Source organism: Lissotriton helveticus, chromosome 3_2 (assembly GCF_964261635.1).
Source record: "Lissotriton helveticus chromosome 3_2, aLisHel1.1, whole genome shotgun sequence".
Lineage (NCBI taxonomy): Eukaryota > Metazoa > Chordata > Amphibia > Caudata > Salamandridae > Lissotriton > Lissotriton helveticus.
In genome coordinates, this window is record NC_136062.1 from 467,434,478 (window position 1) to 467,449,515 (window position 15,038).

Genomic DNA, 15,038 nt, shown 5'->3' on the forward strand with positions numbered 1-15,038 from the left:
TCCCGGATCTCTCCAGCCACCTCAGCCTTAAGAGTCTGAAAGTCCTCCTTGAGGGAGGCGAATAAGTCCTCCATGAAGGACCGCGTGACCGGCGGCTCGCCCGCAGTTGCGCCCGTGGACGCCCGGGAGGCCCCCGGGGACGGCAGCGCCCTGTCGCGTAGTTGCTGGGGCCTGCCGAGCATTTCCGGCAAGGTGCGATCTCCCCGTGCTGCGCCACGTCTTCCAGCCATCCTAGGGCCCAGCAAAGTCCAGGGTCAGTTGCCGTAGGCGAGCGCCACCGCTCGTGGGCACAAGATGCGAGGCCCTCGCCGAGGACAAGGGTAGTGCGTCACAGGCGACAAGATGGCGGTCCGGGCGCGGGCAAGACGGCCCTCGGACCAACAGGGTAGGCAGGCAGCAAAGTCCGAAGAGCAGGTCTCCCGTCCCGAGTTCCCAGGGAGGGCAGCAGATGAGCTGGCGCCAGAACGAGTCGAGGCTCCCGTGTGAAAAGGGCGCGGGCAGGGTTCACTGGGTACAGCCAAACAAAGACAAGATGGCGGGAGGGTGGGACCCAAGAAGGCAGCCCGGGCCAGCAAGTCCGTGGGCAACACTCAAATGAGAACGGGTCCGGAAAGTATGAAATCGGTGCTCCCCTCCATCACCAGTCGAGTGCCCGGCTCGGGCACCGGCCAAACACCGCCATCAGCGCCTCCGGGCGCGGAATTCGTAAGGCGCCGCCCTTCGAGACCCCGGGTAGTGGGGGGATCGCGGCCAGGGCTAAGGTCCGTCGCCCAGCTATGGTGCCCGCCACCAGGGCACCGGCCAGGAAGCTACCTCACTCCCCGGAGTCCGTCCAGTCCGCCGTGCAGCGCCCGGGCCAGCCAAGGCGCGCGGACAGCGCCGCTCCACGCTCCGCCTCCAGGCTCTTCTCCTCGGGGCGACCCGGCTCTAATCCTCGGAGCGATCTCTGAAGAAACCCCTCGGGAACTTCCCCCGGGGCCCCAGAAGTCAAAGCGGCACCAAAATGTGCCCCAGGCACTCCGGCACAGTACCCTCGCCCGCAGTGCAGCCGCGGGGGGAGAGAAGCGCCAGAATCGGGGCTCGAGCTGAGCCGGGCCGGAGGAGCTACGGGAGGAAGCGTCCGCTCACCCCGCCATCTTGGCCACGCCCTATGGGGACTCTCTAAAAGGGCTTCCGGTGTGACCGTCTTAATAAATCTTTCACTGGCATTAGTGAGGATTTATTAAGGCAAGATATTTGCTACCAAACACCATAGTAATCAGTGAAGCCATCATGGTACTAGGAAACTCATGTTGAACAGTATCTAGCCCATGTATTCTCTATGGCTTCCCTGTTCACTTACAGCATCACAGAATAGACTAAATACTATTCGTAGGGGCCTATCTGCTCATGCAGATATGCCCTAACATAGGATTTAGTGCACCCCGCCTTAGGGCTGAAGGAATGCAGGAGGGGTGGCTTATCTCTATCTTATGCATTGCATGGGAGGCATGACATACATGGCTGTATGCCATGTCAACTCCTCAGATTTTCTTCCACCAAGACACGCAGCCTGAAGTGGCAGAGTGCATAACCTCGGGGAGGGGACACTGGGTTGGCACAATCAGTATAGCAGCCTCAGCAGACCCTCCTCAGTACCCAGCCCTAGGTGCCAGTGGTATTATTTACTTGGGACTTATAGGGATAACTAAATGTGTGCCAATTTTGGTACAGTTGTGGGCAAAGAGATCAGGCACTGGGAACCTGGTTAACAGGGAACCAGTGCACTTACAGTCAAAGTCATTTCAGGCAAAATTGTGAGGGCTAACTATGCAAAAGGAGGCACTTTACTATATGACCCCCATCACAAAAGAGGATGAGACTAACCTTTTCCTATAGAGTCTTCATTGTCTAAGTGGAAGAACCTCGAAAGGCCATCTGCATTGGCATGGTCAGTCCCAGATTGGTGTCCACTGTTAAATTCATTCCCTGTAGAGATATGTACCATCTTAACATTTTGGGGCTTTCTACATTCATCTGCATGAGCCATCTGAAAGGTATGTGTTCAGTTTGGACAAGGAAGTAATAATAATAACCGAGTATTTGTAAAGCATGTACAAATAACTCCTAAGTGTCTTAAGGTGCTGGGGGGTGTTGGGGAGATTCAGCAAACTATTGGCCAGAGTCATAGGGTGCTGGGCTGAGCTCCCGCTAGTGCCAAGAATCGTACTGTGCTCCAGAGTCAACCACCCTGGCCGCTGAGCTACACCTCTCACAACACGTGAAGTTGTTGTGATTGCAATGATTTTAAGTAATCAAGCAATGAATATTATAAATGAAATGTAACACGTATGGTCTCAACTTCTTCAGCGACTTAACTGTGGTAAATAAATAAATAATACCCTATTTTTGACTAGGCATATAGCATAACAGATAGCTCAATAAATAAGAGTCAAGATTCGAGGTAGTAGGAGTTTCTGCAGGTTTAATACAGCATAAGGACAGGATCAGGACAACCTGCATAGGAACAGAATGGCAGGGCTAGAGTGGCCCGGCAGCTGCCGGGGCTGGGTCTGGGATGAGCGCGCTAACATTCAATAACAAAACACAGGCATATATACATAGCGCAAACACATAGCATTACATTGCAGTAGGCGTAGCAGTGGGTGGAGCAGAAGGCGTGACGCGTAGCAGTCGCGAAAGATAACAGTAAAAGTGAGTGTAACTGGGCGTATACATAGACATGTGGTGCAAACGTAACAGAATATGTCATGAATGGGGCGGAAACATAGGAGGGGGCTACCTAAGGAGCCGGGACCTCTAACCTAATGGTGCGCGCAAACTGGCAATGACGTATCACTAGGAGAAGCTGGGGGCTATGAACTCTGTGCTAGGAGCAGAGACTAAAGTCTGGAGGGTCGGAGCGACATGTACCTAAACCCTATCTAGTATCTGATGTTTAGGGAACATGTTGATATAAACTAGAAGTCATGAGGGGAAAGGCTAACTTGATTCTAAGACTGGACCATGCATTATTCTACATGTAGTGCGTGATGAAGAATATTAAATGACCATTAAATACAGTATTTCTCTAACATGGAGACGAAAAGGCTAGACAATGACGGAAACTATTGATGCAGTTCAGTAGTTTAGGAATGCAGAGAAGGAGGACTGAACTGATAGCTGGAATCATAACATACTCTTGGCAGACTCAGAGGCAGAGCCAAGCTGCACCGGGCACTGCGAGGCAGGAAGTAAGTGAAAGGTCGAGGATACAGGTGGGGGCTGTATCGCTCCTTAGCGAGGCTTTCAGGAGGCAGAAGCTGAATCTGTGGTCCGGGCCCTTTTGAGGCCTAGAAACGGGGACTTTATAATGAATATAACGTGCACACTGGAAAACGTGGCAACGTAGCTTTACATAGGCCTGATATTCGTAGTATTCACGAGGACTGGAAACTGGCATACCAGAGGTGGACACAACTATAATTGCGTCTTTAATCGGACATGGGGAATAACATATGCATATTGGTCATGCACACATAACATATGATGGATGAGGCGTAGGGACACAGAACATGGCAAAATTTACTTTTCCACATTCCCTCCTTGTCACTACGCTTCCATCAGGAAACATCAATATTCATGATACCGTCTATCATTTCATACAGTATCATTTGTTCATCTCGAATTGTCTTGGAACGGGATTTAGAACGGGGCTTGGGACTAGGAATACAAGAGGTAGCACACATGCTGCAAATCGCAGGGCCACATTGTATACAGAGGCAGCAGCTAAATATGATCGCTACTGCAATACTTAGAAAGGACAGGACTTTCCATCCCCATGCGGAAATTATATTCCAGAACCAACCGGACCATGTCCAGGTGCCTGGATCTTGATGTAACAGATGGGCAATTTTATGGAGTCTGGTTATAGCTGAATAAACAGACGGCGCGTTATTTGGAATGAAAATGCAGCAACTAGATCCGAGAACTCTACAGGCCCCGCCCCTATCGGCCAGTATGACGTCAAGGACGAGACGATTCTGTAAAACGACAATTCTCATAAAGGATTGCTCTTCAGTTAAGTTACCTAGAGCGGAGGCAGTCTCATCTACTACTGCTTCAAGGGTTCTTGTTAACCTACGGATTAGCTTACTATTTACAATTGTACCTAAATAAGGGAAAACACCTTTATCTATATCAATGAATTGCTCTGCGGCAGTTTCAGTATAATCGACAATCGGGAGATTTCTCTTGTGTCTAGTATGTACTAGGAAGGAATCCCTATGGTAGTCAGGTGGGGCTAGAAAAACTGGTGGCAGTAGGAAGGCAATGTAACAGGTTCCCTCCCAATCGAGGGGCAGACGAACATATGCAGTTTGACCACAAACAAAATAAGAATGACGTGAAGCTTTGAAAATAGATTTCCCACTGTCACTATACTTGGCAACAGTAGTACATTCACTATGTCCTACGTGTACAGAACCATAACTACGGACACATAATTCGCCTTTGACTGGTAGTACTGAAATAGCAGGTGAGTCTGGAGTAGTATCAGACTGAACATTCAGGACCATGAAATTCGACGAATAATTACCTAAATTATACACTTCATTTTCTAGATCTAAACCTGTTCTGTGGGGGAGACCTTGCTTGTCTGGAAAACATGTACTGTTAAGAAAAGACATATCTGTTGCGGATGACGTTAACGTGGACCATGCTCCACACGAACCATTATGTGAGAATGGATAAGGAAACAGTGGCAGAACTCCCTTTGATGTCTGGAAAGGGGGGAGTCGACCACACACCCAACAATTAGTGGCATTGCTGGTCTGGTGTGAGTAATGTAACATACGGATAAATGTGTTGTTACGCATAGCGAGGCGGTAAGAATATTCGTGAGGAGGCAGATCACTAAACGTGTGCTCTATTGTAGCATTAGCAGACTTATTTACATGAGGAACTGGAAAATACAGATAGAACGCATAGCTGGTGCAGGAAATCATAATGCTGATGAATAATATGAAACTTAGAAAAACGATACATTGAATTGAACTTTGACTGACTCTCTCACTATGGGGGTCTATTTTATACATGTCAGAAACAATCTAACCGTTTCACCTAGGGGAGGACTTATACAATCAAACTGACTGACTTATTTTACTAGACCTGAGCTTTAACTTATACTCCTGTTGCGGAGTTTTCTCTAACAGGGAAGGGGTTGTAACAATGTCTTTTGCGGGACAGTCCTTTAAAACAATGTCTTGGCAGTCTTTAAAATCCTGGGACTCCTTGGAAATGTTTTTAGAAACGGGTTTCAATCCATTGAAAAGTTTTACATGAGAAAGGTGGACCCACCCCTTCCTGCCTTCCAGCTTGACGGCAGTTCGGGTGGTCAAGAGGACCTGACGTGGCTCCTTCCAACGAGGTTCCAGCGGACTTGATCTGTCAAAATTTCGGACCATCACAAGGGAACCTGGAACGATTTCATGCGGTGCCACCTCGGTTTTGTCTGGAAAGGCGGCAGCAACCTGTGAACGACATGAGTTGAGGGCAGACATCAAGGAAGCTAGGTAATCTGTCAACATATTACATGAAACATCGGTAATACTTCGGGGTCTAGGAGTACCCCACATGTTAGGGGGGCGGCCGAATACGACCTCATACGGGGACAGACCTGATCTGGAATGTGCGACCATGCGCATATAAAACAAAGCGACTGGCAGAGCTACTAGCCAGTCCACACCTTTTTCTTTACAGACTTTTGCAATACGGATTTTCAGGGTTTGATTATGTCTCTCGACTAGACCGGCTGCTTCAGGATGGCGTACACAATGGAACTTCCACTGGTACCCTAACAAAAGGGAAACGTGCTTCATGAGTTCGGATGAGAATGGCTGACCGTTATCAGAATATACGACTCTAGGGAGTCCATATCTAGGGAAGAATTCACGAACCAACTGCTTGGCAGTGGTCGCGGCTGTGTAATCTGGGACTGGATATGCTTCTGTCCACCTGGACAAAGAGCATACAACTACAAGGACATACTTGAAACCTCGACATCGCTCCATTTGAATATAATCCATCTGGAGGACCTCAAAAGGGTGGTCAGGGGGCTGGAAACCACCTTGTTCCACCGGGACACTTTTACCTGGATTAAACTGACAACATATCATACAGATACGGACTTTCTGCTTGGCTGCAGCTCGTAAATGCTTGTTGAACCAAATGTTCTGGATACTGTCTAACATAGCTTTTTCTCCTAAATGTGCTGGACTATGTGCGGTATTGATAATGACTTGAACCATAGAGTCGGGGAGAAACCATGTGGCTCTACCCTTCGTTAACCATCCTTGATCTGTCTGGACCCCTCCTTGTTCAGACCATTTCTTGATTTCATCGGGAGTAGCATGTAACTGGATATCTATGACATCTTGTGTAGGGTCCTTAACTGTCATGCATGTAGTCGGATCTGGAGTATGTGCCTGATTAACTGGAATGTCTGGAGTCTGGGCTGTAAGCTTGGCTGTGCGGTCTGCTAGATCATTACCTTGAGAAATAATGTCAGTAACTTTCGTATGTGCTTTGCACTTCATGATAGCAATGGATGTCGGTAAATGTATGGCATCTAACAGGGCTTGAATAAGGAGACCATGCTGAATCTTGGTTCCATGAGAAGTCATGAAACCTCTCTCCTGCCAGAGCACTCCGAAGTCGTGTACAACTCCAAATGCGTAACGTGAATCTGTGTAAACATTAACTTTCAGGTTCTTGGCGTGTATACAGGCTTGTGTCAGAGCGACTAGCTCTGCTGCTTGAGCGGACAGGGTATCAATACGGTGTGTTTCAATAACTTCGGTGTCAGTAGTCACGGCATACGCGGCGACTAGTTCTCCTGTACTAGTTCTCATACATGAACCATCCACATAAAGTGTCAGGTCAGGATCTGGTAACGGAATGTCTGTCAGGTCTTGTCTTGGCTTTGTCGTAATGTTAACTACTTCCACACAGTCATGTGGGTCAGGGTTCAAACTGACTGATGGTAACAGTGTAGCAGGATTCAGGACGTTGCAGCGTCTAATTTCTATGTGTGGCTGGAACAGAGTCAATTCATAACCTGTTAAACGTGCAATTGTCAAGTGCTGAGTTTGTGTACGGTTTAAAAGAACTTCCACGGAATGTGGAACTTGTACTGTCAGGGAATGTCCTAAAACTATGGAATCACTTTGTCTGATAGCTAGTGCTGTGGCTGCAACTGACTTAAGGCACGCAGGCAACGCCTGGGCGACTGGATCTAATGTGCTCGAAAAATAAGCACAGGGCTTGTATTGTCCTGCTTGATCTTGTGTGAGAACAGATAATGCTGTACCTTCGCGTTCAGTAACGAAAAGTGTAAAAGGCTTACTGTAGTTCGGTGTAGCTAGAACTGGAGCTTGGCATAGGGCTTTCTTTAACTCGTTGGAACTAAGTGTGTGTTCAGATGTCCAAGGGAGGACAGTCGATACGGCTGCCTCCTGTGTCGTTAACTGTATCAGTGGCTTGGCTAGAAATGCATACTGGGGAATCCATTGTCTACAATAAGAAGTAAGGCCGATAAAGGCACGTACCTCCTTCTGGGTTCTGGGCTGGGGAAGACTCGCTATTAACTGGATACTGTCGGGTGTCAACTGCCTACCCCTCTTGGACAGCAAGTGTCCTAAGTATACCACTTGCTGGACACAGAATTGAAGCTTCGAAGGTGACACCTTGTGCCCCATCTCGGCTAGGAAATACAGAACTGTCAGGGATGCTCGCTCGCAAGCACGTTCAGAACGGGCTGTGATCAGTAGATCATCGACATACTGGAGCAGGGCAGTGTCAGTTGGCATGTGAATGTTGTCTAGTTGTCTCTTAAGTGCTTGACTGTAAATACTAGGACTTTCTGTGAAACCTTGAGGAGCGCGTGTGAACATATAGCTCCTTCCATTTAAACAAAATCCGAAAAGAAACTGGCTGTCTGGATGAATAGGAACACTAAAAAATGCGTTCTTGAGGTCTATGACAGTGAAGAACATGGCTTCGGAATCAATAGCAGTTAACAGGGAAGAGATATCTGGGACAACTGGGTACTGAGGAATAATACATTTATTAAGTTCTCGTAAATCAATCACTAATCGATATACTGGGGGTGCATTTGGATCAGTACGTTTCATGACTGGAATGATCGGAGAATTACATACATTGGAGTCAGTTTCTACAACTACTCCTTGAGCCATGAGCTCGTCAATAATTTTGGATAAGGCTGCTACAGCCTCAGGTGGCAATCTGTACTGTCTGATTCGTGGTAACACTACACCTGGTTTGAGAGTCACACGATAGGGTGTGATTTGCATATAACCTACATCTGTTGGACCTTGTGCCCATAAATGCTGCGGAACATTAGACAATCTCGAATCAAAATCTCGTAATACATAGTGACCCTTGAAGTCACGTAGGAACAGACGTATTCCCTCTGGGGAACAGCAAATAACTGCACCTAACTCTTTCAGTGTCTTAATGCCTAACAGATTTTCTGGACATGACTTAGTAAGTAACAGATCAGTAGTGCGGGACAATGGACCTACTTCTAGAGTAACTGGCTTCGATATCTCGTTAACGATGGGTTTTCCTGAAAATCCAAGGGAAACATTTCTTGAGCCTGAGAGCGGAGCCCCTGGAACTTCGGCATGACTAATTGTGGTCCTACTTGCCCCTGTATCGATCAAAAACTTTCTGTCTTTCCCTAATACTTGACTGTGAACATAGGGACCTTCTTGATCTACAGGTATCTCGATGAGAGGCAAGCCTACCTCCCTCTCTAGGCTGTTTCATGAATATGGCTGGTACTCTGGATACTCGGACTGTGCATACTGGTACATCTGCGATGTAACATGCGGTGTTGCAGCGATAGGCTGCGGTACTGTAACTGTCTGTTGTGCATTCTGTGGCTGAGGAGTCTGTGAAACTTGTTCTTGTCTCGGCGGACGTGGTCTTTCTTTAGTCTTACCAGTAGCTATGTTGTGTTTCAGAACTGCACACTCGTTTATAAAATGACCTGGCTGTTTACAATAATTGCAGTTCCCTTTAACGGGAGCTGCAGGATGACTGGCTTGATTCGGACCCCTCTTCTGACTGTCTTGAGGAACAGATTGTGCAACTAGTACTTTCATTTTCGTATCTTTCATACGTTTTCTCTCGTGTTCTTGCTCTTCCCTAATTCTATTCTGGTGGTACTGGAGCATCTGGAGCATCTGGGACGGAGTATTTGCTTGCCAGGTGCTTTCGACTTTCAAAACTCGATTTTTAATTTGTGGACTTGAATTCTCGACTAATTTAGTAACGAAAAGGTGAGGGTATGACTCACTACTTGTCTTGAGACCACTGTTGATACTGAAACATTTTTCAAATCTAGAATAAAAATCACTAATATCTTCATCTTGTTTCTGTTTACAGGCTGAGATTGCATCCCAGTCTTCTTTTCTCGTTGTCAATAATCGGGGTAAAACTTGAATCAATAATTCTGGTAATTCTTTACATTTATCTCCAAGACCGGTACCTGGTACTCGAGCCTTGTCTTCAGCTTCTAGAGCTGCCCAATCGATCTTTTTCTCTCCCACCTCCCATTCTTTTTCCTTTAACTTTTCATACACCCCTGCGGGCAACAGAACCTTTAACATTTTAATGATATCTGGGTAAGTGTATTCTCCCATACGGAGCATGTCTTTTAATTCTCGATGGAACCCTGCTGGATCTTTGTCATGACAGGGAATTAATTTCTTCATTTCAAGGAGTTCCATCTTTGATATTGGAGTGTATACAAACACTCGTTGCATTTCGCCACCCGTCCCTCTGACTGGGTGGACTTCTCGTAACGGATTCTGTCTGTCTATGTAGAACGGTTTACTTTCTGGGGGTGAGACATGAACAAAATGCGGGTTCAAAAACGTTCTATATTTGTGGCGCTGTTCTAGAATGACACTAATTAAATCGGTACCTAGACCTCTCCATTTGTACTGGAGTAACTCGTTCAGGATATCATGTAACGGGCCTGGATCAGAGTGTTGACCCTCATACAGAGTAATGAGGTGCTGAATCATATACATACCCACCAGTCGCTGCTCGGCTGGGGGCAGTTTCAGAAACATTTGTGCCACTATTTCGTCTGGAAAAGTGGTAGAATCAGTAATCCATCGGACTGCTGATCGGGCTAGTTCTTGTTCGTGCATGGTACTTAATTCACTATAACCGATTCGCGATTTCAGAATGTGATCGGTAGCTTGGAATACTTGTTCTAGAGAACCTTGTTCTGGTGCTGGATGACGGAAAATAGACTTGGGTTCTAGACGTAAATGGCGATCTGGAAATCTAGATTTTCCTACATACGCTATTCTGGCGGGATTCTCGTCTTCCTCTTCAGGATCAGAGATACTTTCTTTCTCGCTTACTTGTGCTGCTTTACGTTGTTCGTGTATCTTTATTATCTCTTTACGGATTTTCTTGTACATACTCTCCATAGCACCGACGGTCTTGTGCTTACCCTCGGCTATATTATCACTCCACCTTGTCAGGATTCTCATTTCGGCGGAATCTTTAGACGGGTAATCTTGTTCTCTTATTAGACAATTTATCAGGAACTTTAATATCATGAGCTGGATCTCGGCTTTCCTTTGAGACATAGTCTCGCTAATACTTTCTGGATCATCCCCTGTACGGATGAAACGATATATTCTGTCTAGATCTTCTTTCATATTCGGTAAGGTGACTAGATACTCGGCCACCTTTCTTACGCGGAATGAATATAAAACCATATTATCCTCGCCTGGGACTGGATCATAGCAACATTCGGCAAGGGATTTTCTTATTTCTGCAACAGACTGATACCTAGGCGTACGCTGTAATGCTTGTGCATGTAATTCGGCTAACGTTAAACGCTTGTGTGGCGGCGGGGTTTGAGGAGGACCTCCTCCTGCAGCCCCTATACTGGAGTCGTCTACTGACGCTTTTCGTCCTGACAGGGTCGGTAATTGTAACGTGGGCTGGACTTGTATGGCGGGCTGACCCGGGGGAGCTGTTAAGGGTACCCCGGTGTCTGGAGGAGCAGGAATTACCTGATTTACAGGGACTGGCGGAGCGCGAACAGGATTTGCATATTCTGGGACTGTGTCGTCCAAATAGGACGAAATAAAAATATCAGCTGCGGTCTGTTTGTGACGTAGCTTGGTCGGAACTAATGGTGGCGGGAAATTACTGGATGCCTCTGGGGTCGCTTTTGGCAAGCCCTCGGCAAGAAGAGGATACATACCCTTAATAAGGGCATGCCTCTGTCTGTCTGACTGTTCGGCTTTGACTTGTTCACCTATCTCGATTAATTCTCTTTCTTGGGCTCGTTCTTGGGATTCTCTACTTAACTCTGACTTTCTGACTTCCTTTTCGGTTCTTCTATGCGCTTCTTTACGCCATAACTCGATGGCATCTTTCTGTGACTGTCTGGCTTTCTTTTTCCATAATGCTTCTTCTACTCGCATGATACATTCGGCATCCCATGTACCCGATACGGGCCATCTATACTTTTCTTCTAACTGTTTGGTATACTCTACCCATAAATCTAGATATAATATGGCGCTTATGCCATGTTTCTGATACATAAAGTGACCTGGACTGTCCCTAGGCGGAACAGGAACTGCTGCTTCCAGCAGACCCTTTCTAGTTTTTAACTGACGTAACTTGAAAAATATAGGCATGACTGAACTGTAATCTAGACACAATACAATACACAATAAAAACACGAAATCACATCACACTCATACCACAACATTAAAATACATAAAGAACATTATAAATAACAGTTCGAACAGAATATTACCTGAAATACTGAGAACAGAAATACAAGAATTTTCTCGAGAACGGAACAGACTAGAATTACTGGATGCACTGCTATAACAGTACGGAACATACCGGTCCCATAAAGGAACGCATCAAGACCCGTATCCACCTAGGTGAACACTTCGTTTGTGAGTCTGGGCACCACCAACCCACGGACCAGGAGTCAATTTAGATTGGTCCTGTCTAGATACTACCCCAGCAATGGTACTCACCGGGCAGCACGGAACGGAAGGCCTTGGACGGGACTGGACTGCTACGACGACGAACTTCGGACTTCAGTTACGGGTGGGCCTCCGGATACCTCGGACCTTGGACTCTCGGCTTGGGCTCTGGTCGGGACTCGCCGCGTTCCTCCACCGTCTCGTTCGGATGCTGGACCGCCTCCTCCGTCTCCTCCGTGGGCCTGAGGGATACTTGGAGCAGAAATATCTGCCAGTGCACGGTATGGTTCCGTCACGACTGCAGAGGGTCAGGGGGTCGGCGTGGCTTCACCGACGCGTGGGGAAAGGGCAAGTCCCTATTCGGGCGCCATTATGTGGTAAATAAATAAATAATACCCTATTTTTGACTAGGCATATAGCATAACAGATAGCTCAATAAATAAGAGTCAAGATTCGAGGTAGTAGGAGTTTCTGCAGGTTTAATACAGCATAAGGACAGGATCAGGACAACCTGCATAGGAACAGAATGGCAGGGCTAGAGTGGCCCGGCAGCTGCCGGGGCTGGGTCTGGGATGAGCGCGCTAACATTCAATAACAAAACACAGGCATATATACATAGCGCAAACACATAGCATTACATTGCAGTAGGCGTAGCAGTGGGTGGAGCAGAAGGCGTGACGCGTAGCAGTCGCGAAAGATAACAGTAAAAGTGAGTGTAACTGGGCGTATACATAGACATGTGGTGCAAACGTAACAGAATATGTCATGAATGGGGCGGAAACATAGGAGGGGGCTACCTAAGGAGCCGGGACCTCTAACCTAATGGTGCGCGCAAACTGGCAATGACGTATCACTAGGAGAAGCTGGGGGCTATGAACTCTGTGCTAGGAGCAGAGACTAAAGTCTGGAGGGTCGGAGCGACATGTACCTAAACCCTATCTAGTATCTGATGTTTAGGGAACATGTTGATATAAACTAGAAGTCATGAGGGGAAAGGCTAACTTGATTCTAAGACTGGACCATGCATTATTCTACATGTAGTGCGTGATGAAGAATATTAAATGACCATTAAATACAGTATTTCTCTAACATGGAGACGAAAAGGCTAGACAATGACGGAAACTATTGATGCAGTTCAGTAGTTTAGGAATGCAGAGAAGGAGGACTGAACTGATAGCTGGAATCATAACATACTCTTGGCAGACTCAGAGGCAGAGCCAAGCTGCACCGGGCACTGCGAGGCAGGAAGTAAGTGAAAGGTCGAGGATACAGGTGGGGGCTGTATCGCTCCTTAGCGAGGCTTTCAGGAGGCAGAAGCTGAATCTGTGGTCCGGGCCCTTTTGAGGCCTAGAAACGGGGACTTTATAATGAATATAACGTGCACACTGGAAAACGTGGCAACGTAGCTTTACATAGGCCTGATATTCGTAGTATTCACGAGGACTGGAAACTGGCATACCAGAGGTGGACACAACTATAATTGCGTCTTTAATCGGACATGGGGAATAACATATGCATATTGGTCATGCACACATAACATATGATGGATGAGGCGTAGGGACACAGAACATGGCAAAATTTACTTTTCCACATAACCACAGCAAAAACTACCCTCTCTATGGCACTCCAACTCTGGTCTCTGGGTAGAAGCCTCCATCTTATGAAAGCAACAGGTTGGTTGTTGCCATTATCATTAGTCTGGGAAAGAACCGCTCCTATCCCATGTTCAGAAGCATCTGTCTGCACTATGATATGCTTTGAGTAATCTGGAGCTTATAGAATGGGTGCTGAGTGTATCACTTCTTTCAAGGTGACAATACCTATTTGATAGCTCACTGTCCAGGTTACCTTTTTGGGCATTTTCTTAGGGGGGCCATAATGGACCATATCCCAGCATAAACCTCCTGTAGTACCCAGTAAAGCCAAGAAATACCCTGATGTGGGTCTGGGTGGTTAGAGATTCTCAATTCAGAATGGTCTGGATTTTGGGCTGTAATGGCTGAACTTGGCCCCCACCTACAAGGTGGCCCAAGTATACAACCTTGCCGTGCCCTATCAGGCACTTTCTTACCTTGATAGTGAGGCTGGTACTCTGCAGAGCCTCCAGAAACTTTTTGGAGGTTAATCATGTGATCCTGTACAGTGGAGCTAAAGACAGTAACATCATCAAGATAGGCTGTACTATAGACCTCTAATCCAGCAAGGACTTTGTTCACCAACCTCTGAAAGGTGGCAGGAGCATTCTTCAAACCAGTAAGCTGGAAGTGCCCATCTAGAGTGGAGAATGCAGATTTTTCTTTGGCTCCAGGGGTCAGTCCTATCTGCCATTACTCAGATATGAGATTAAAGAGACTCAGGTATGTGGCTTCCACTAACCTGTCAATAAGCTCATCAGCTCTTGAGATATGGTTTCTACATGTGCCAAGGTCAACTAAGTAGGTCACCTCCCCTTTTCTTTCAACGATTGGGTAGTGCCCATTCCATTTGTCCTGGAGTGCACTAGGTGCCACAGGCTCCAGAACCAATACATTCTGCCTTGTTTGGAACTCCACAACGGCAGCCTTTTACTCATAGGAGAACTTCTGGAGCTCTCGACCGGTCTAAAGAATTTTTTTGTTCATGTACTCAGCCATTCTGTAATGAAGGCCAAGTACATAATCCACAATGTTATGTTTTGGTACCTGGAGGGATCTCTCCTTTCCTTCTTTGGCAAGGCAGAGGGTCCTCTTACAGGGTGTCCACACAAAGTTCAAAGGGGAAAAATGCCTACTCCCTTCTATGGTACCTCTCTATAAGCAAAAAGCAGGCAAGGTATTAGCACATCTCATCTCCTTCTGTGTTTTTCAGTGAGTCCAATATTCAAGCCTTTTAGGATATTGTTGAAACTTTCAACAAGCCCATTTGTTTGTGGGTGGCATGGTGTAGCAAACCTATAGGTCATCCACACTCATTCCACATGTGTTTTTTTAAGTATGCAGACATGACGTCAGTACTTCT

General features: G+C 46.7%; 1 protein-coding gene across 1 annotated transcript in view; it reads left to right on the forward strand.

Moving 5' to 3' along the window:
- LOC144826174 (embryonic protein UVS.2-like) overlaps positions 1-15,038 on the forward strand; it is a 102,137-nt gene that overhangs the window by 42,310 nt on the left and 44,789 nt on the right. The window lies entirely within an intron of this gene.